Below are 24,263 nucleotides of genomic sequence, written 5' to 3' on the forward strand. Positions count from 1 at the left end.
CTCCCGGTTATCTAAACAATAAACACTTCACTCCGGAATGGCAGCTGTTCCTAAATGGCACTTGGTACATTCCCCTTCTAGTACCCTCCTCATCTCTCATACACTCTCTCTCATCGCAGCTCTCTTCAAACGCACAATGGGGCCATTATAAGGAATCTTGTAAGTGAATTCAGAATTTTTAGACTCATGTGCATGCGATGACGGAGAAATACTAGCTTTTGTTTTTATCTCAAGGTTTATCCTGTGGTGATGCTCTTTGGGCTCATTGGAAACTAGCGTGCCTGGTGGGTCAGTAGCTAGAGGAAGGTCAGTGCTCAGCCAAGCTTTGCAGTTCTACAGGAACAGCTGCCCTGGGACCGTATGAGGCTTATGCCTTGAGAAATCAAGAGTCTCTATTACACCAACTGCATAAATGATGGGCTGCCTGCCCTTGACCCGTGATCCGTTATTAGCCCTGTCAGTTTCCATTCGACCTGTTGGCATTTTAAACAGCATTCGGCAGTGACTTGTTTTTATTTCGGCTAATGGGTTGTGGAAGTTAGATCATTTTTCTAGCACTAATTAATCAATCAAGCTGAGCTAAAGAACGATTGGAGTTGATTAACCCTCTCCTAACCTCCATGTGCTGCAATGGCGACCATGTGGCCCTGGTTTCACCACAGATGGGATTCAAAAACAAACAGGCCTGGTCACTCTGGGAGTTGTAATCCAAAGAGAATTGAGAGAACGGCTTGTTTTGTTTCCAAAGCCCAGAAATACAGAGCCATGTGATTGCGTGTGGTGGTCAGTGCTCTGGGGAAATCAATAATGGCTGAATTGGTTATAGTTGGTGGATAAACATTTCTCTAATGGACTTTCAGGCACAGTGACAGGATTTTCAGTTAAGCTGCTCTTAAAGAGACAGTTCACACAAAAATGAAACTCAACATTTACTCACCTTCATGCAATGTTATTTTATTATTATTTACATGCTATTACTATATCTAATGTATTTTTTATTTTATTTTCAGTTTTCATTTTAGTTTCAGGTTTAGTCATTTAGTTATGCGCATTTGTCATTTGTATTTAATTATTTAATTATTGTTTTTTTTATTTATTGTTTTTTAGCTTTAATTTATTTTATTTTTTTAGTTTTAGTTTTTGTTATTTTGTCATTTTTAATACTTCAACTTAATTGTATTTCAGTTAGTTGCCAAGGCAACATTTCTATTGTATTTCAGCTGTATTTCATCATACAGGCTTGGAATCGATTGAGGGCGAGTAAATGATGAGAAATGTCATTTTTTAGTGAACTATTTCTTTAAGGACATATTTTATTACCTCTAGTCTGCTGTCTCTGTTTGTATGCAGAGCAAATTTGTTCTCCTGACTGTACCAGATGTTCTACTACTTTAGAGTATCTCAGCATTTGTCTTTGCAGACCTAATTTGTGTCAAATAAACTTGCTAGACATTTGTCTCCTATAAAATTCCAGCTTTCCACTAAACGTTTCAACAGACACTTTTCGCTTTTTCCCTTAATTCTTCACCTTATCATCAGGATTATTTGACTGTTTGTCTTTTTATCCTGTCTTATTTTCCTCTCCATATGTCCCGCTCCCCTTTCCTGTCCTGTGTCTCTGTGTGTGTTTATTTTTCCTGTGATGTCCTGGCCTGTGTGGCCTCTGTTTGAAGTCTGGTGGCGTGAAGATCCAAAAGAGAGACTTTCCCTTGGATTCTTTGGTTCTCTGGTGAGGGCACTGGCTTCATGCTCCGTCAGACTCCTCACATTTAATCGGTGAAATGGAATAGCATGGAAAGACTTCTGTGCTCGCTACACGAATCAATCTGTCTGAGGTTTCTGCCTTTTAAATTTGAACCTCTCTCGCTCATCTCTCCCGTTACTATCTTTCCACCCTCCTTACATCTACGCTCGGACTTTTCCCTTTAGACAGCACTGCCAAGACTAAAGCTGACATTACGACTTGTAGTATTTTTAGAGTGTGAGATAGTTGGTTGAGACACTGTGTCTTCTGACAGCACCTAATGACACCTATGAAGAACTGATATGTGTAGTAAAGATCAGGAGATGTGCTAGACATCATGGTTATTTAATAGTTTGGGGATGTCCAGCTCTAAATAGAGGTTTAACTAAACCCATGCCTGGCCTTTAAGGTTCTTCACAGAGTGCTTCATCATTACAGATGTTGGGGTTAAGTGGGTCCAGCAAATAAAATACTTGGTCTAAAAACTACCAAGATATAAACAAGTTTATGGCTGTGTAATTTAGCGTGTTCACAGGCATAAACATTTTAGCATCTGGAACATGATTTATACTATTTTGATATTTTGATAACTGAGACAAATCGAGTTATGAGATCATAGAAAAATGAGAGTCAGTCCTATAGCACATTTTCCACTAATGTATGAACTAAAAGACATAATAAACAATGGATAGCAGTTACTATAAACATTTCTTGAAACACAAAAATATTTTATTTTTATTCAGTTTTTTTTTCAGTTTTTTATGATAAATATAGGTTACAAGGCTGCATTTATTTTATATAAAAAAAAAAGATAAACGTTTTCTATTTTAATATATTATTAAATGTAATTTTTCCTGTGATGTCAAAGCTAACAAAGTCTTCAGTGTCACATGATCCTTCAGAAATCATTCTAATATTCTGATCTGGTGCTCAAACAATATTTCTTATTATTATCAATGTTGAAAACAGTTGTGTGCAATTATTTTTCAGGATTCGTAATATTGTAATATTATAAATGTCTTTACTGTCACTTTTGATCAATTTAATGCAGTTTTTTCAGTCGTATATAATATTACAAACGCTTTCTATTTCAGGTAAATGCTGTTTTTTTCTAGCTTTCTAAAAAAATGCATACAACATTGATAATAATTGTTTCTTGACCAGCAAATCAGCGAATTAGAATGATTTCCCAGATAGCACCGACTATTTGATGTGTATTTTACATCTGGACGTATTTTTAAGAGTGTTTGCTCATCTGCAATATGTCTATACGTTTCCTGTCAGATGTCAAATAGACGTTTAGAAGATGTCTTTAAGATGTAATGATGTAATGTAATTTAGAATGTATGTTAAACTGACATCTTCTAAACGTCTATTTGACATCTGACAGGAAACGTCCTATAGACGTATTGCAGATGAGCAAACACTTAAAAATACGTCTTCCAGATGTAAAATGCACATCAAATAGTCGGTGCTATCTGGGTTCTGACGGATCGTGTGACACTGAAGACTGGAGTAATAATACTGAAAATTCAGCTTTGCATCACAAGAATAAATAAAAAAACAGTTATTTTATTATAATAAATCCAATAAATATTTAAAAATCACCTTAACGAACTGTAATGACCCCAAAGCATCCTTCAAAATGAATTCAAAGGGAGGGTTAATTTATATACAATAGGACATTACTATCATATGCATTTAATTATACAGTGAGCCTGTGGGAGACGGCTTTCTAATAATATCAGTCCAAGAAAAACTTAGTCTGAAGATCTGTTTAAATGGGTTGGGAGTTTGTCTGAAAGGGGATCTAACAAATCAACACATGGAATCATGAGAATGACATGAATGAAAATGGCTACGGCATATAAAGGTCTCAGGGGGCTCAAAGCTTGATGATAATAGTTTACTGTCTCTCAGCAACCATTGCTTTGATAGTGTTTATCGGTTAAGTCGGTAAGCATGCAACATATACCTGAACTCACACCGCCTGAGGCTGTTGTTGTTATTTTTTCTGTAAAGCGGAGCACGGACAGAGAACAGAAGGGGTAATTGTTCCACGCCGTCTGTGGAACAAGCCTGTGGATCCATGTTAAATGAATGCCAACTAAGAAAACAAAACCTGATGAAAGTGCTTATCTGAAACAAAAACACACCTTTGAAAAATTTAAAGGGTTGAAGATAAGAGAAACAGCCATGTACCGGTACGTGCACAGCACACACACACACACCCAGCCTCCCTGCTGCCTTATTAGAAAACTGGCTAGCGTATTACACATTTTTGATCGGTCATGATGTCATGGGGCAGACATACTAAAATGCTTAGCAATCGTTCAAAGCTGTAGACCATATATGATTATGTTCTCCGAGACCTGCCAGGAAATATCGCCAGGCTTTTCCTTCAGTCGTTTGGCTCTCCAGATGCAGAGGTGATTAAAGATGAAGCTGTCAGCTGAAAGTGAGCTTCAGAAAAAATGTGACGCCACAAACCGAGTGATGACTCTGACATCCGCACAGCTCGCCTCTATATCGCAGCATACTGTAATTTAAAGGCGGCCATCTTTATGTCATCTGTTATTTTATAGGAATCTGCAGTAGGGAGGATTTTAGGATCCCCTGCTGAACTCCTATAAATCTGTGACCATCCTTGTATATAGCAGATTCAAAGAGTGGTTTGTTGGTAAAACACGTCATACTCTGCATTTGATGTTTTTCCTGCTTGTAATCTGATTCCTATGATGTGGTGTTATTTGCGCCGAACTGACTGAGGAAAGAGAAGAGAAGACCAGCTGAGGGGTCAGAGGTGGGGATCAGACACCCTCCCCTGCAGCGCTACACGAGAAGGGTCAGCAGGGCAGATTCCCAGCCATTAAAACGGGTAGGGATGGAAAAGCCTTGCGGGCCACTGCCCTCCCCTGACCCCTGTCTGCTCGTACGCCTTGTGGACCTAGTGCCGAGAAATGAAGTCATCCACTCCTTTTTATCAGGTCTGCTGGGGGCCTGTCATTTTCTCTATCTCTTTACCTTGTCTGTCTATCTTAACATTGTTTATCTTTCTCCCATTAGTCATTTAGTGTTTGTGTGCCCCTGTCAGCTCAATCATGTGTGTTTGCAATATAGACAGTCATCAATAGCTCTGGCGCCCGTCGCAGGCCTCTGTGTTCATTCTTTTCATTTAATATGGAGAAGTTTATTGCACAGCACTCAGAAATAATTCATTTTGATTGGTCAGTCGCAACATTCCATGAAATATTTTTGCATAATGACCTCTAATCTGTATCTGATCATTGTTCCTGGCAGACAGTCACCTACATTGTGCTAGTATCTCGTTGTCTCTTTCTTCTCACATAATAAAATTTTATTAATAAATAATATTTAAACCCAAATCAATGTTTCATTCCCATTATTCATTAAATAAGTTTCCTATGAGGCAAAAAAGAGGCTTGTTGCAGCCACTTTTTGTGTCTGTACTGGACTATGGTGATGTTACATACACTCACCTAAAGGATTATTAGGAACACCATACTAGTGTTTGACCCCCTTTCGCCTTCAGAACTGCCTTAATTCTACGTGGCATTGATTCAACAAGGTGCTGAAAGCATTCTTTAGAAATGTTGGCCCATATTGATAGGATAGCATCTTGCAGTTGATGGAGATTTGTGGGATGCACATCCAGGGCACGAAGCTCCCGTTCCACCACATCCCAAAGATGCTCTATTGGGTTGAGATCTGGTGACTGTGGGGGCCATTTTAGTACAGTGAACTCATTGTCATGTTCAAGAAACCAATTTGAAATGATTTGAGCTTTGTGACATGGTGCATTATCTTGCTGGAAGTAGCCATCAGAGGATGGGTACATGGTGGTCATAAAGGGATGGACATGGTCAGAAACAATGCTCAGGTAGGCCGTGGCATTTAAACGATGTCCAATTGGCACTAAGGGGCCTAAAGTGTGCCAAGAAAACATCCCCCACACCATTACACCACCACCACCAGCCCGCACAGTGGTAACAAGGCATGATGGATCCATGTTCTCATTCTGTTTATGCCAAATTCTGACTCTACCATCTGAATGTCTCAACAGAAATCGAGACTCATCAGACCAGGCAACATTTTTCCAGTCTTCAACTGTCCAATTTTGGTGAGCTCGTGCAAATTGTAGCCTCTTTTTCCTATTTGTAGTGGAGATCAGTGGTACCCGGAGGGGTCTTCTGCTGTTGTAGCCCATCCGCCTCAAGGTTGTGCATGTTGTGGCTTCACAAATGCTTTGCTGCATACCTCGGTTGTAACGAGTGGTTATTTCAGTCAAAGTTGCTCTTCTATCAGCTTGAATCAGTCGGCCCATTCTCCTCTGACCTCTAGCATCAACAAGGCATTTTCGCCCACAGGACTGCCGCATACTGGATGTTTTTCCCTTTTCACACCATTCTTTGTAAACCCTAGAAATGGTTGTGAGTGAAAATCCCAGTATCTGAGTAGATTGTGAAATACTCAGACCATGCCACGCTCAAAATTGCTTATATAACCTTTCTTTCCCATTCTGACATTCAGTTTGGAGTTCAGGAGATTGTCTTGACCAGGGCCACACCCCTAAATGCATTGAAGCAACTGCCATGTGATTGGTTGATTAGATAATTGCATTAATGAGAAATTGAACAGGTGTTCCTAATAATCCTTTAGGTGAGTGTATATGCATGCATCTTCACAGTGTTACACTGTTAATCATGGTGCACTGGGGTTCATAACAAATCTTAAAACCCACACTCATCATTGTGTGTTGTATGCTCGGGTTGGATGGTCTGCTTTGCCCATCCAAAGACAAAAACACTGGCATGTTTTTATTTATAAATCTATCCTGGGTCTACTTCCTTCATATCTTTATTCCTACATCTGTAAAAGGTATGTTTGTAGGTAGGCTATAGCCTACGGTCCCAGGAATTATTCTTAATGTCTGTTCCAGTGGTACGTACTGAACTGGGGAAAAGGCATTTCAATTTGCTGCTCCCTCTGCCTGGAATAATTTGCAAAGTACGTTGAAACTTAGGGAGCTGGTTTCATTGGACATTTTCAAAGTAGTTTTAAACGATTTGGAGAAAAAAACATCGGGCTGTAGATGTTTTAACTAGTTATGTATTGATATTGACATATGTGTATGTATTGATGGATATTATCTGTTAAACTATTGGCACACGAGCTGTGTCTGTCAGTCTTGGCCAGGATGCTCTTGTAAAAGAGATTCTTAACCTCAATGTGCTTCGTTTCCTGGTAAAATAAAGGTTAAAAGTAATAAATACAGACAGGGGCATTGATTTTTCTTAAAATTGTGATGTTAGTTGATGCAGCAAGATATCTTTTCTGTCACTTTTTGATGGACATCCAAGTGAAATGGATTATTGAAAAAGAAATAATATAGGGTGGGACTTCTATCCATCTGTTGTCGATTGGATGAAGTCAAGTTGTGCGAAAGGGGTCGGGTTTATGGGGACGAAATGTTTGGAGAAGTTTGGCATACGTCACCCGAGTCTGTCACATATTTTTATAAAAATTCATGAGGTAAAAAAACAACAACAATAACAACATATACCTTGATTAATCATCACAATAAGATCAATAACTTTTAATGATTTAAATTTTTTTTACTGAGCCCCAGACATAATATGAACAACCATCATTGATGACATACTGAATTTACCTGGACAATAACACTGTTTCTAGAGCTGCTGTACAGTCAAATCAAACTGTTGCATTATTCTAATGTTATCACTGTAAAGCTGCTTCAAAAAGCACTATATAAATAAAGGTGACTTGACTTGTTTTCAACATTTATTGTGAGAAAAAAATGTATTTAATTGTTTTTCCCCAAATTATGACTTTTCCCTCAGTGATGTTCTGTTCTGAGAGAAACATGATGTGTAAAGAAAATAAAGTGTGTCATTTCCAATTAATTTGTCAAATTATGCACACAATAAAAAAAAATTATTTGTATTAAGGTCACATAAAATGCTAGCAATGAAATTAGCTTATCCAAAACAAAGAAGCCTGTCATTATTTTCCTAAAAACTATCCATTCCATTACTATAATTTACACTACATATTGAATGGTGATTTCAGATGTGATGGAAATGGCATTTGTTCATGACAACAAAAATGGCAGAATTGTCCTGTGATACATGTATATCTATGACTTTGAAAAGTGTGTTTATTTAATTTTTACAGGTTAAAAAGTGCCATAGCTAAAGAAACACACAGAAGGATAATCTGGGGGCCAGAGGCAAGTCCAGTTATTACTTCTACTCTCTACCTCTAAATCTCCCATTCCTCATCGTGTGTTTTAAATGTAGCAATGACGCACTTTATTGAGCCTCCCACTGCGTCCACCATGGTGTCAGAGGTAAAGCACGTCCAGCAGAGTCGCCCCGCAGTCAATGGTGTGGAGACGTAGGGAATGGACTCCAATAATTGTCCAGGACAGAATGTCTCGGAGCGGTGTGTGGGAGAGCTCTGCTGATACTCATCCTACTGCTCATCATTCATTTTCATTCATACAGGGATTATTTCCAGAGGGAAAGGAAAGACATCATCTTTCAACACCACTTCTCTGTTCAAGTCTGCATTCGACTGATCCGGGATCAGAAACACCTACCAACAGCTGAGTTTATCTCTGACCAGTGTAAGAAGCCAACTTCTACCGACACACTTTCTTGTCTCTGTTCGGCTCTCTGTATTATGTCTAATCTCCTGTACCTCTGCAGTCCGCCAGACCCGTCCACCAGGCTTATCATGAACAGTGACAGACGCCCAGCAGTCGCCACATCCCTCCAGCACAAGCCCTGACCTCTCAGACCTGTCATTCCAAACAGCAGACCGGATCACCACCACACATGGTTTTTGTCATTATAATGAAAGTCAGTGCGGTCAAAACATTTACATTTATGTATTTGGCAGACACTTTTATCCAAAGCGACTTACATTGCATTTCATGGTACACATTTACATTCTTATCAGTTCTTGCTTTCCCTGGAAATCGAATCCATGACCTTGGCGTTGCAAGCGCCAACGCTCTACTGTTTGAGCTACAGGAAAGCAAAAATGAATTTATTTGTGTCCCAGTAGATAACCTTTTCCAGGCCCATTCTGCTTCTGCTGCTATCTGTTCATGGTTCTCTCCTCATCTGCTAAGCTAGACATAAAAGGTGATGAATGTTCTATATTAATAGCACCATACATGCAAGTCAAGTTAATCAAGTCAAGCAAACTCACAGAATAAGCTCAATCTAATGCAGCCTGCTACATATTGTCAGGTCAGGTGAAGTCATCCAGGATGAAATAGACCTCATTAATTATTTTTGACTATATATACACTAATGTTTAAAAGTAACAAAACATTTTTTGTTTTATTTTAAATTAATACTTTTATTAAGCAAGAATGCATTAAATTAATCAAAGGTGACAGTAAAGATATTTCATTCTGTGCTAAAGGAGAGGAAGAATGGTCTACATTTGTTAAATCATCAGTGAAGTCTTCCAGAAGTCATAGATCCTCTACTTAATATCATTAATTAATCTTTGTCATTAGGATATGTACCTATCAAACCTATTAGCTGGTGGTTATTAAACCTCCTATTAAAAAACCTTGATCCTAGAGAAGTAGTTAATTACAGACCAATCTTGAGTCTCCCTTTTCTGTCAAAAATACTAGAAAAGGAAGTGTCCTCACAACTATGTTCCTTTTTGGAAAGAGATAGTATCTGCAAGGATTTCCAGTCAGGATTTAGACTGTATCATAGTACTGAGACTGCTCTCATTACAAAGGATTTGCTCTTATCATACGATCGTGATTGTATCTTTCTATTAGTGTTACTGGATCTTAGTGCTGCATTTGATATACTATCGACCTCAATATTCTTTTAAATAGCCTCAAAAAATATGTTGCCATTAGTGAAATTGCATTGGCATGGTTCAAATCAAACTTATCCGTTATCAGTTTGTAGCAGTAAATGAAGAGATGTCATATCGATTCAGTTGGAGTTCAGTATGGAGTACCGCAAGGCTCAGTACTAGGGCCGTTGCTTTTCACCCTGTACATGCTACCCTTGGGAGATTTCATTAGGAAGCATGTAATTAGTTTCCACTGTTAAGCTGAATCTTTTCACGCCCTGACAAAACATACCAATTCACAAAATTAACAAAATGCACAGTTGATATGAAAAAAAATTGGATGACTAGTAATTTCCTACAACTTAATTCCAAAAAAAGAGGCTTTAATTATTGGACCAATAAACCTCCACGTAATAATCTAGAATACTGGCTAACACTTGATGGCTGCTCTGTCAAGTCTTCTTCGTCAGTTAGCAACCTGGGTGTGCTCCTTGATACCAAACTTTCATTTAAAAGCCACATTTCTAGCACCTGTAAAGCATTTATCCATCATAAAAAATATATCTAAATTACAACATATGCCCTCAGTGACAAACGCAGAAAATTTAGTTCATGAGTTCAAGGCTAGATTATTGTAATGCTCTACTGGGTGGTTGCCCTGGATGCTTAATAAACTCCAGCTGGTCCAAAATGCAGCAGATAGAGTTTACTAGAACCAGGAAGTATGACCATATGAGCTCGGTTCTGTCAACACTGCATTATCTCCCTCTATTAAACATGGCATACATTCAGAGGTGAACAGTAACAAAGTACATTTACTTGAGTACTGTACTTAAATACACTTTTTGAGAATCTGTACTTTACTTGAGTATTATTTTTTTTCTGGAAATGTTTTACTTTAACTTCACTTCATTTGAAAGACAAATATTGTACTTTTTACTCCACTAAATTTCTGTCTAGGTCCTTGAGTAGAAAGTAGTAACATCAGTCAGGGGAGGATTTTGGTTACAGGGGTTGCATTTTGGTTGGAAATGAAAGTCGGATTGACGTCAGAATCCGACGTCGGTTTGATGTTAACATCCAACGTTGGACAGATGTTGGATTTTGGTTGGATATGAAAGTCGGGAACCTGACTGATGTTGGTTTCTGACGTCAACCTGATTTTCATTTTCAACCACAATACAACGTCTGTCCATCGTTGGAGATTAATGTCAATCTGACGTTGGATTCTGAAATCAACCTGATTGTCATTTTCAACGTTGTTTGGTCTTCTAAATTTGAATTTGGTCATTATTTTGGAGCACACTAGCTTATAGAGAACAGTAAGGCTAACATATTCATAAAAGCCAAATAACTTTTCATAGAGACTTTAAATGCACAAATATGTCATCCTTTTTTTTCCCTTTTTTTTTTACCTCGTAGGATGTTACAATGGGATCCCTGTCATCAGAGGTGGGCAGTAACAAAGTACATTTACTTGAGTACTGTACTTAAAGGGATAGTTCACTTTGAAATTAAATTTTGGTATGTTTTAGCTTACCTCAAGGGCATCCAAGATGTAGATGTCTTTTTTTCCGCAGTAGTTTCAATTTTGATATTTTTAGGTCAAACCGTTCTTGTCTGTCAGTCATATAATGCAGGTCTATGGTCACTGTCTCAAAGAGCATGCACAGAGTCCAAATTAAAACAATTCCCCATCGTGCAAATTAAACAATTCCCCATCGTAAGTACACATTGATGGCCTAAGACACGAAACGAGTGGTTTGTGTGAGAAAACGAACAGTATTTATATCGTTTTTAGCTCTTATACACAGCCACGTCCAAGTGATCTGAGGGCGCGCGCGCATCCTGGTGTGTGACGTGTACCTGTCCTGGAGATGTTGCCTTGTCTACGGCAGTTCATTGGAACGAATGTTTTTAATGCGACATCTAGTGTATATATCTATGCACCAGTCTGCGCACACGTCACACACCAGGATGCGCGAGCGCCCTCAGATCACTTGGACGTGGCTGTGTATAAGAGGTAAAAACGATATAAATACTGTTCATTTTCTCACACAAACCGCTCGTTTCGTGTCTTAGGCCATCAATGTGTAGTTACGATGGGGAATTGTTTAATTTGCACGATGTGGAATTGTTTTAATTTGGACTGTGCTTGCTCTTTGAGACAGTGACCATCTGCATTATATGACTGACAGACAAGAACGGTTTGACCTAAAAATATCAAAATTTAAACTACTGCAGAAAAAAAGACATCTACATCTTGGATGCCCTTGAGGTAAGCTAAAACATACAAAAATTTAATTTCAAAGTGAACTATCCCTTTAAGTACACTTTTTGAGTATGTGCTTTACTTGAGTATTATTTTTTCTGGAAACTCTTTACTTTAACTTTGCTACATTTGAAAGACAAATATCGTACTTTTTACTCCACTATAGATGTGTACTTCTTTTGTTGGGGTGGTAGGAGTGTTAAATAAATAAAAAAGAAGATGATTATGTTTTTTGGGGGTTTTTTGTCAATTCAGTTGTTTAATTTCTATAGGTTTTATAACATTCTAAAAGCTCTTATGTTCTTAAAAAACTTATGTTCTTATGTTTTCTTAACAAAGCTCTTAAGCTCTTCAGCTATGCTGTAAGTATTACATACAACAATGCAACAATGCAACAATAATAAAACAACCTTCACGTCTATTACAATCTAAAAATGATGGCCAGTTGATAATACCTAGAATATCAAAATCAATTGCAACTTCCTTTTTAGCACCCAAACTCTGGAGTCTTTCTAGCCGTTCAGGAAGCAGACACACTGTCAGTTTAAATCTACACTGTAAAAACTAAAGGAGCCTCAAGTATCCTGTTGGATACTCAAGGAACTTCAAAATGTAATTTTGGTGCCTCAAAGCTCTTTTTCCTATAGTAGGGTTACTGGAGGAGCATTGACAATCTTTGAGGTTCTTGCTGGAACTTATGGGATCCTTTAAGCACTTTGTATTTACTTCAGAGGTTCTGGAGTCACCTTTTCATTACCATGAGACCTCGAAGTGCTTTGGGGGAAAATAGAGGTACTTAAATGTGATAAAAGGGTTATTGGAAGATCTTTTAACATTTAAGTGGTTCCTGGAAGATCTCTTATATTAAAGCCAGCATCTGGAGGAACCCAATGGTTCAATGAGGCCCGAATTAGATTATTATTCTATTATTATTATTATTATCCTATTATTATTATTATTATAGGCTACTTAAGTTTGATTCAGTATACATACCCAGGTGAAAAAGACGTACTATTAAATGTATTAAAAATGTACTTGAGTGTGTTTTTAGTAGACCTACAATACAAATATAGCCTACTTTAATGCATTTTTATTATTATTATTATTATTATTATTATAGGCAAGTTTGATTCAGTATACATACCCAGGTGAAAAAGATGTACTATTAAATGTATTAAAAATGTACTTGAGTGTGTTTTTAGTAGACCTACAATACAAATATACTTTAATGCATTTTTAATACATTTAACAGTAACTATAGTCTTTTTCACTTGGGTAGCTTACATATATTTAGTATAGGCCTATTTTATAAAGTCATTTAAACCTTAAACAACAACACTAAATAATAATAATATTATGAAGAAGAAGAAGCAGGAGGAGAAAAGTATTATTCTGTCACGAAACTGCTGCTATTCCCAGTCTGCTGTCGTCGCTTCAGTGATCCTCGCGCTGCTCGCGCGCAACAAAGCTCAGCTGATCGTCATCAGGAAACTAAGTAACGGCTCCTCTCATCAAAGCTTCCGCCGTTTATTCGGCTCTCCATTACAAGGTTTGTAAACTCGCCAAATAAATATAAATACAGAGTCTACTCACTATATATTTAAACACACATATATAAACTAAATTTATTATACATTACTACGTTTTTATAGTGTTTACCACTCGTTTATTGCACACACAGTATCTTGGTATGAAGGTTTTAGCCGCGATGCTAACTACGTTGATCTAATGAACAAATGGAAATGATTGACTTATTGTCTTAGATTGATTTAGTTATTCAATTCAACATATTTTGTACAACTGTGTCTTCATCTGAACATTTCACATTTCAGTGGCAACATTGAATTACAGTAAGTTACCTGCACCACATGCAAGTACTTTATTACTATGAACTTTAGCTGTGTGAAGTTGTATTGTTTGACTGTGTACTTGTGTTTTTTAATCAGTTACTCTCTGAAAATCTTTTCTCATGATCTCAAATCTCATTCATGTTACTCAGAAAAATAATATCACAGGTTTGATTCACAAAAAATGCTATAGACATTTTAACTCTGAATTATAACTTCAAGTTTAGTCTTTTTCGACAAAAAAATAAATAAATAGGAAAAAGCAATTAGGCTTCAGAAGACTTGCAACACAACCCATAACACATGAGTTGTGAACTCATTGATTATTTTTAGAATCTTTTCTGGGACATTTTTGGAGCTTAACCATTTTTACATAAATTGTTGCATTGAATTGAACTAGACAAGTGTGCATAAGAATGGTTTCATGAATGATTTACACAATTGTTTTCTGCTTGTGTTTCATGCAGTGTCAGCGATCGGTGACTGGGGTTGCATTATGCCTGAGATCTGCTTTTGGGTTCCACAGACAGAAAGTCAAACAGGTTTGGAACGTCACAAGGCTGAGGAAATTATTTAAATTTCACAACTATCACTTTAATAACATTACTAACAGTAAATTTTGTACTTTGCAGGGATCTCGGTAAGCTGAAATACAAGTTTGATCAAGAATAAAAATCCTCCTGTAGACCTGAAAATCATTGAAGTGCCTGGACCATCCACCAGAAAAGAGGAAAAACAAACGGAAAACGATGCTGTACCTTTTCACTTTTCTAACTCATTAAGTACCTCACACCAACTTGGTCCCATAGTGACATTTCTGACCACAAACGAAATTGCTGATCGTGTGAATTCATATTGAAATGACTGAATTCACCAGTGAACATTCACAGAACAACAGATCATTTTACTGTACCTTAACTCTGTTTCGGGTCGAAGCCTCTACTTCTACTTCCTCTATCTTGTTTCATGAGAATACTCAACAACCATTTATGAACACTGTTGATTCAAGTCTCACATTTAAGCTTTTCAAAAGCCATAGTGTACATTACAGTCTCCAGTCTAACGGCATCCCAGACTTAAACATTTTATGATTCAAAAAAGTTGAATAACTAACCATCAGAGATTTCGGTATATAATAGAGATAAAGGTTACAGCACAATGAGTGTATATTAGCACTGTTGTTTGTTTTTGGCATCTGATCAGCTTTTGGACTTGGAAACAGTGATGTCAGACTAACCATCGGACTGAAACACAAATGTTTTAAAGTTAAGTATGATGGACATTTTTAATTAGTTCAAATGTAATTTTTTTTACATTGATTTATTTAGTGGAACATATGTGTTTCCATGCATTTTGTTGAGATGTCTTTTCTTGTTTATCTATTGTATATACATGGTTGATTATTCATGTTGCTTATGTATTATACTATTTTTTTGTGTAGTCATTGATATTAATTTGTAGTTAGCTTTTTTCCCCATGTGCATGGAAGTGTATGTATAAAAATGAATATCAAATATGTAATAAACAATTCTTATTTTGTATTTGGTTCAATTTGTTTATTATAATAGAAGTCAAAGGTAACCATAGTAACAACATGAAATTAAATATTAAAAAAAAAATGAAATTTGGTTCCTGGAGGCACCCACAGTGGTTCCACAAAGTGCCTAATATTAGAGTTCCTCAGGAAACCTGTGTGGTTCCTCAGAGAACCGGACCTTTTTAAAGGGTGCCTAGAGGATCTACAGACGGTTCCGCCGGTGTGGCAAAGTGAAGAACCCCAAAAGGTTCCTCCAGGCACCTTTTATTTTTACAGTGTAGACTAAAAACACATCTCTTTAACCTGGCATACAGGTTTTTTGAGCACCAAATCAGCACATTAGAATGATTTATGAAGGATCATGTGACACTGAAGGCTAAAGTGATGGCTGCTGAAAATCTTGATATGCCATCACAGGAAAAAAAATACATTTGATAGTATTTTCAAATATTAATATGCAGTTTAGATGATAGGTGCCGAAGTGTTCAATAGTTTGCCTATAGATAAAATTTTTAGCCGAATATAAATGACAGCTAATATATAATATTTAAGTATACAACGTTTGCAGTAAAAATGCAATTAGTTGTCAGCTCCAATTGCACCAATAGCACCAATATTAATATATCACTTGTGTCTTATAATATTTCACTGTATTTTTATCAGGGTGCATCGCAGCTAATGAGCTAAAGCACTGACTCTTGCTGGAGGCTGATACTGTAACTGCAGTGGCAGCAGGTGTACAAGTGATTACATACATTTGGCTCTGATCCCTCACAGGTGAGCACATGCACGTATGCCACGTCGAAGCCTGTTATTGCACAAATCAGTAACACTTTCACTCTGAGCTCACAGGCCCGCTGTGATGTGTGTGTGTGTTCTGTCAAAGGCTGATTTGTGAGCAAAGACTTCATGCTAATAATATGTTGAAGCTCACTCTCAAGGTTCATTCCAAAGTGTCTTTGTGCTCAAACAATTAGGAATGTTACACATACTCAAGCACACACAGACACCTAGTTTAATTCACCTGGAGAGGCCTCCGTGCTTCAGCCTGTAAAGGGCCTCTCAACCGTCATGGTGAATAGCTCACACCAAATGAAAGATTTTACAGGGGCTTGCATTCTCTCTCTCTCTCACACAAGCCTTTGTTTTGTTGACTGTTTATCCAGCACTGCTTGGAAATAAGCAGTATTGGAAACTGGCGACTAAATAAAATAAATTTAAAGATAAAAAACTAGCTGATTTTTTTAGCTTCTTAACTTTAGCTGAAGTTTATATTATATTGTATTATATTACATTATATTGTATGTGACCCTGGATCACAAAACCAGTCATAAGTCCCACGGGTATATCGGTGGCAATAGCCAACAATACATTGTATGGGTCAAAATGATCGATTTTTCTTTTATACCAAAAATCATTAGGATATTAAGTAAAGATCATGCTTCATGAAGATATTTTGTAAATTTCCTACTGTAAATATATAAAACATTTATTTTTGTGAGTGAATGCAGCACATTCGCGAACATAAATGCACAACTTTAAAGGAGATTTTCTCAATGTTTCGACTTTTTTGCACCCTCAGATTCCAGATTTTCAATAGTTGTATCTCAGACAAATATTGTCATATCCTAACAAACCATACGTCAATGGAAAACTTATTTATTCAACTTTCATGTGATGTATACATCTCAATTTAAAAAAAATTACCCATGTGACTGGTTTTGTGGTCCAGGGTCACATATTATATTACATTACTAGTTTTCAAATTAACTTTGATTACAAACCATTATAATGGGGGTCTTATTGCATTCTTTTATATGCAGTTATACAATGCATTATGGAACCAGTCAAGTTTGAGCCATATGACATATTGAGTAAATATAGCAGTAACACACCATCCAAGTGTTTTCATTGTATTTTTTGATAAACTCGTTTCCAACCCTTCTATTTCAAACCGCTATTGTACATGCTGACAACAACCACTAATAGAAAAAAATTGTTTTTCTTCCCTCAAGTGAGAAACCAAAATGAACATTCTCAGCACAGCTCATGAAACTCTCATCAGGAACACGGTCAAATAAGCTGATCATTATGCTGTCCAAACCACTCCAGAGGAGTGCACATATCCCAGCATGGTGACACTAATACCAATGATGATTTTCCAAGTGCTCTGCTGTGTATTTTTGCGTCTGTACGTGCGTGCATTAAAGAGAAAGTGGCCTCACCAACGGTTAAAGAGAGAGAGGATGATGTCATGCAATATGAGGCTGCTGTAGGGCAAAGGAGCCTGGGAGATTTTTGGCTAAGTTTCGGTACAGCAGAGCTGATTGCAGAAACAATAGATGGATATGACAGAAAATGTGTTTTGGCTTGTGTTGCCTCGATTACATCACTCTTACTTGCTTCTTAGAAAATCTATCATTGCTAAATTATTATTCTTGGCATGGGCTACAGACTGATAGTTCTTGCTTCTCAGGAAGGGGCTTCCGCTTTGCAGACAAGAGCTTGACTTTATTGTGTGTGCATTTACCCTCTTTTAATACACTCATATACGCTACTGTTCAAAAGTTTGGGGTCTGTACATTTTTTTTATGTTTTCGAAAATCTCTAATGCTCAAACAAGGCGGCATTTATTTGAGCAAAAATACAGTCAAAACAAATGAAATATTATCACGATTTTAAATATCTTTTTTATATTGAAATGTAATTAATTGGGATGGCGAAGCTACATTTCACATCTTCAGTGCCACATGATCCTTCAGGAAATCATTCTAATCTGCTGATTTATGCTCAAGAAACATTTCAATATCTTGTGTAAAACCTGAGATGATCCAAAGAGCAATAGACATTTTGCTGTCTCTACAAAAGAGTCACATTTACTTAGAAATACTACAGAATCTTTAATATTTCTTATTCATTTTACATTGACATCCTATGTCTTTCTTTTTATTTCCCTGTTTAAATCCCACGTTTCAATGTGGTCTCGAACTTTTGGACCCCGCAGTGTTTTTCATTTGTATGTTCTGGACTTTTGGGGTTAAGCTTTTTTTCTAATGAGATGACCCACTTTCCAGCAAGCTTTCATTGAACACTATCATTCCCCATTGTTTTGTTTAAATGTTAGGCAATGTGCAGCCTAATTTACACCAGAATGACAAACAGACTCTTTAATTTGGAAGGAAATTGTGGTTTTGAGAGGAAATTAATCCATCCAAACGCGATATTAAGTCATTGCGTGCATAATTACTCTGCACTTGTTGTCGCAATAGTTTCTGTTTACTTATTCATTTAAAGACAAAGCCCACTTAAGATATGGCTCATTTCATGGATGAGATGGAGTTGGGATCACTTTCTCCACTGCAAAGACATCCCAGCAGACCACTAGACCACATTTCTACAGTAGAATAAGTACTGTGTTGATCGAAGGGTTTAACTGAATCAGGGGGTAATTGTGTTGCGGTGAGTTCTGATGTGGTGTATGTAATCTCAGGCATGCTTATGAGTGTGTATGTATTTGTACGTGTATGTGCGTGGTTCGATTGATAAAAGAGGCTGTGTATGTGTGTGTGCAGCAATGGAGATCAGCACAGAACAGTGAAGTACAGCTCAGTCAGCCCATCCTGGCCGTTCCAAGCAAAAGGGGCTGTAATTATCCGGAGCCAGTCATCTCAGGAGGTCGGCTGGGGTTTGGGGAATGTGTCCCCCTCCTCCACACCTCTGTTCTTTTCACCCTTCAACCCTCTTTCCATCTCTCTCTTCTCCAGCGAAAGAGCATTTCTTCAGCTGGACAAGACAGGCCGCTCAGTGTCCATCTCAGTGATGTGTTTAAGTATGTCAATGGTTTGTGAGAGCACGAAATCAATCTCCTCTGGTTCAGATATGCAATATAATCACATTTCAACTATAACTCTTGTCCCAGCTCAGCCTGCCAGAAACTGTCTTTGCTCATGCCTCTGAGACAATGCCAAGAATATCACAAAAATAACTTTAAATCAGTTTTATTGTTCTCTCGTCTGCTTGCACTCTCTCTCTCTCTCTCTCTCTCTCTCTCTCTCTCTCTCTCTCTCTCTCACACACACTTGGCACCATGTGTGCTTAATTAAATTGACTTTGAAGCGACCATGACATCATCATTTGGCTGTTATTCTTTTGGACGTGTTTGGACTTCAGGGTTCCCATGGAAACTCTGATGTAATGGCCACGCAGACTTGTTTTCAGGAAAACCACAGCTGACACGTGGTGAAATAGATGGGCTTTTGTTTTTTGGAAGGATCGGTGGTTTGTCAACAGCTATATTGCAGATGAAAGCCAGACAAGGTTCACGTCTGAGGATGATCATGAAACTTATTCCTTTAGGCTGATGGTTTGACATTTTCTAAATATGAACAAGAAAAGTCTATGTCATCATGGCTTGGTTAAGGAACCATGTGCTTCACAGGCTTAGTGGTTCAACCGGTGTGTGTTAAAGTTCTGTGACGTAGAATTGATCATTTGTGGTTAACTCGATTTCCCTAGTTTATGTTTACCACATGTTTCCCACCATGCTTCATTCTCCCGAATAAGGACAGGCTGGTTATTTTAGGATGGCACCACTGATCCATCCATAAAAAGATCAAAATAGTTATGGTAATATTTTTACACATTGCAAAAATGCTTCTTTACTGCAGAAAAACAAGCCTGAACATTCTTAGCTAGTGTTTAGAGGTAGTAATCTGTTTTAGAGGTGTTTTAGACACGTCTGCTAGGCTGGGAGACCAACTAAAACTAGTTAAGAACAGCAAACCAGCACCTAATGTGAAAATGGGGCATGACTCAAACTCAGCCAATCAGATGATGCTTTAACCAACAGCATGCTTTTTATGGTTTATGTTGTGAAACTTTAGGGATTTGTCATTTAATATCAAATAATTCTAAACTCTCATTGATTATAGGCCTACCCAAGGTTTACGTTCAGACTTTCAGTCCAAATCCGATTTTTTGTACATATCCGATCAGATTTAGCTAGTGTGAACAGCAAAAATTCACATGAAATGCGAAATCCGTTTTGATTATATTGTCATTTTCTGCTTGACACGTTTGATGTTTACATTTTACATGGTCGTGAGAAAGTCAAATAACCACACGAAATCCGATCAGAGCGGTCAGACTGAAACGGATTTCCAGAAATTCGATTTTAATAGGATTTTAAACCACATATGGATGTAGCTTGAAACGGATTTGTAAAAATCGCATTTCATGTGGTTTTTTTTTTTTGTTTGTTTGTTTTTGCCGGTCACACTTGCTAAATCTGATCGGATTTCAATCGGATATGCACAAAAAACGGATTTTGAATGACAGTCTGAACCATGTGTGTGCCACAGAAGTCCTGAAAAGTGAAGCAAGTGGCTGGATGCAGTATATGTCATAAACCCCGCCCTCTATGTACTCTAATAGCACGTGAGACAAATTAAACAATCAAATTACATTTCAAATAATTTTTTTGCCAAAGATGGTTTCTGTCATTTTTAGTAGTTTTTTTATCAGGCTGATGGAAGGTCAAGTGTAAATAGTAAATAAGTTAAGTTTAGTTAGTAATTTAATTTGATGCTTTTACAAACGGGGTGTGACGTTCATGATTGACAGCTTCTCTGAGTGAAGTAGCCACGAGGCACCAACGGACTTATTTCCGGATCTTTAAGGGGTAGATTAGAGCTTTAACTTTAATTTCTACATTTCCATAACAGTTTATTTCACACTGGAGCCGCGGCTCCACTTCACACTCACTACTGCGCAGACTCGGGTTCAGAGTCTGCGTAATGAGCACAAGATGTCAGCGCCAGATTGGGACATTGGCAGCTACAATGGAAGAGAGTAAAGGTGCGTCGTCCAAATGAAGTAAAAAAAAAAAAAAAAGATTTTTTTTTTTTTTTTTTTTTACGTAGGACTAATAATTGCTTTAAAAATGTGAGCTTAGTGGAAGCGTTGAACATCCACAGCATCTGGACTCATGCATGTCGGATGATGAAAAACACAAACAGTGAGATGAAATTATGCTGTCATATTTACATCGAAAAACAATTAAAAAGCTGTGCTGTAAAAAGAAAAAAAAACTTATATAGTTTGTAAACTGTGGATAAAGTTCAACATAATTATATGATTGTTGGAAGTGTTGAAAGTATTATGTGTCTTTCATGAATAGACACTATTGTTTATCTGACTTGTTAGTCTTGTAAGAATTAGTCAAAATGACTGTATACATGAGTATGTTTAAGTCAGACATAATCTTACACTGTAATTTGGTGAGTCATATCAGGATTGTATAGCAGCTGCCATTTCCCAACACCCAGAAATCCCTGGGGCTCAACAGCTCCTTGGGGATAAGTTATAGTTGTGTCCTAGATTTGTCTCAGTCACATCCTTCTCTCATGTGTTGCAATACCCGTGCAGGTTATCTCTATCACTGATCCCCCCTCTGATAAGAGGTCTTGCATGAGCATGTGAGGTCTTGCACGGGTCCTTCTCAGCACGACTGATCCTATTCGACGCGACTTCTCACCACTGAGTATCTTAGATCAGATAAGGGTGATAGGAGAGAAATGGTGGCTGCGTAAGATACAATAACAAACTGCCAGAATGAAGCATGACATTGTGCCATTCCTCTATGCAACTGTTGCTGATCCTGAGAGACATTTACAGCCCGTGCCTGACGTGAAAGTCTGACATCATTGCAAGATGGAAATCATATTTGGAAGGCTAACGGGAAACAGAATTTCCAGCAAACTTTGAGTCATATGTTAAAGATATGTTGCAAGATTAACTCTTGAAGAATCTTTGCTTGTCCTATTGCAGCAAATTTTTTAGATCTGTCTAGATCAAGATGTCTTGTGGAAAAATGAATAGATAACCTATTCCTTATCATGGCATCTTCCTCTTTGACTCATGCGTGTAGCATTCACTCACAACTCTGTTATGTAAAGTTGATGAGCACATGCCCAGTGTGTACAGCTATAAATCACCTCCGCTCTCCCGCGGCTTCCAGTGTTTACAGTAAACAGTGGGCTGGAATGTAAAGTTATTTCAGTCCGTTGGCCAGGATTCATTGTAGTGGTTGTGCCACAGACCGTTAGGCCTACCCAGAGCCCCCCTGTACCTCATTATCTGATCAGGCCTGTTTGCTTTGCCTGGGTTCTGTTGCAGCTCTTCCCTCCACCCACAAAAGACAAACACAGACACAAACACAACAAGCCCACTTCCTCCAGATCCATTATGTCCCTCTTTTCACCCTTAACAGCAAACTCTTGAAATCCAATCAGCCCCCATTTTGTCTATAGACTGAATGATCATGACAGGACACAAGGTCAGTTTGGAAAGGACAAGACATTGAACTCTTATGAAGTACAGGGGGGAATTCTCAAGGGAATTACCTCCTTGTTTACTATGTTGAATTGAGTTTAGCCATTGTATTTAAATGAGAAGGGAGGATTCCAAAATGTTTTGTCAGGCAGCCTAATTTGATTTTTTTTTTTTTTTGTATTCAGCAAGGATGCATTAAATTGATCAAAAGTGACAGTAAAGACAAATAATATTACCAAAATGTTTTTAAATAAATACTGTTATTTTGAACTTTATATACATCGAAGAATCCTGAAAAAAAAGTATCACGGCTTCCCAAAAACATTATTATTTTCAACATTGATAACATTGATTCTGAAGGATCATGTTACACTGAAGACTGGAGTAATGATGCTGAAATTTCAGCTTTTCCATCACAGGAATAAATTACATTTTAAAATATATATAAAAAAAGTGAACAGTTATATTAAACTGCAATAATATTGTACAATTAACAATCAACTATTTTTGATCAAAATTCTATTATTTTCTATATAATTAGATTCAAGCTCTATATTTTACTATTTTGCCTTGATAAGCATAAGAAACTTCTTTCAAAAAATCTTACAGACCCCAACCTTTTGCATGTGTATATTAAAGTATATAAAATATAAAATAATATATTAAATATTGTATTTTATATCTTTCAGTATATATTAAATAATTAAAAATGTAAATATTAAATATAAAAAGTAAATTATAGCATTTAATAACATTGAATCAGCCTGATTACATTATGTTACACCAACGAAAGCAATTTTTGTTTCCTAACCAACATTCCAGCAACATAAATTTGTCTGTCCCAACTGAACTCAAAAACGCTGCATGATGCAACAACTTGGTTTCTGTTTCTGCAGCAATGCATTAGGTAACCCAAAATCTCACTTCTCATAACGGTACATTAAACATCAAATAATATGTTTAGATTGGATGTGATTGTGATCTGCAGTTTCACATTCAGTGCGGACAGACAAATTGCTTGATGCTGGAAACTTGTTAGGACAGTTTAAACCGCATATTGTAAATCTTTGCAGTGCAAACAGGTACTTTAAAACCTTAAGAGTGCAGTCTTTATACTGACCTCAACCACCACATTCTGAACCCAGTGAAAGTGAGACAGAAAAAAAAACAAAAGGCGTGTCTGTTCCTCTCTGATATAGCGCTGGTGAGACAGTGGGACAAGCTTGAGCTGGAGTAATGTGAGCAGTGGCCTTTATCTGTCAGGAGAAAAAAAAAAAAGTGAGGAAGAGTGAGTGAGAGAGAGAAGAGACAGAGCACTGTGTTGTGAAAGTGGAGATTAATACAAATACAGTGGAAAGAAGGAGGGGGAGCCAGGATAAAGTGGAGCTCTATCTCTCCTCCTCTTTTCTCTTGTTCCCTCCCTCTCTCCTCCCTCCCCCGGACTCCAGGAGTAGAAGGAGGTTAACGTGACTGTGAGAGCTGTACTTTAAAACAGCACGGCGGGCAGAACACACTCACACACTCAGACACACTTACAACAGGAAAATCATACTGAAAACACAAGGTCTGTAAACACTATTTCTACTGAATTTGTTTTGTATGCTGAGTGAGCTTTAAAGATGTTTTCATTCATTCAATAAGGAAATTAAGTTT

The 24,263-nt window shown here is 37.4% G+C and overlaps 1 protein-coding gene across 2 annotated transcripts in view; it reads left to right on the plus strand.

Moving 5' to 3' along the window:
• The first annotated feature begins 66 nt into the window (after nucleotides 1-66).
• smtnl (smoothelin, like) overlaps nucleotides 67-24,263 on the plus strand; it is a 42,546-nt gene continuing 18,349 nt past the window's right edge. The window contains exons 1-5 of one of the 2 annotated variants that reach the window (XM_081371467.1): nucleotides 67-159; nucleotides 7,961-8,015; nucleotides 8,293-8,414; nucleotides 8,497-8,649; nucleotides 23,810-24,174. The gene's annotated coding sequence lies outside the window, so the exon portion shown is untranslated. The remainder of the gene's footprint in view (nucleotides 160-7,960; nucleotides 8,016-8,292; nucleotides 8,415-8,496; nucleotides 8,650-23,809; nucleotides 24,175-24,263) is intronic. The other variant, XM_081371466.1, reaches the window with a different exon arrangement.

The sequence above is a fragment of the Scardinius erythrophthalmus genome, assembly GCF_964197995.2.
Source record: "Scardinius erythrophthalmus genome assembly, chromosome: 7".
NCBI classification, from domain to species: Eukaryota; Metazoa; Chordata; class Actinopteri; order Cypriniformes; family Leuciscidae; genus Scardinius; species Scardinius erythrophthalmus.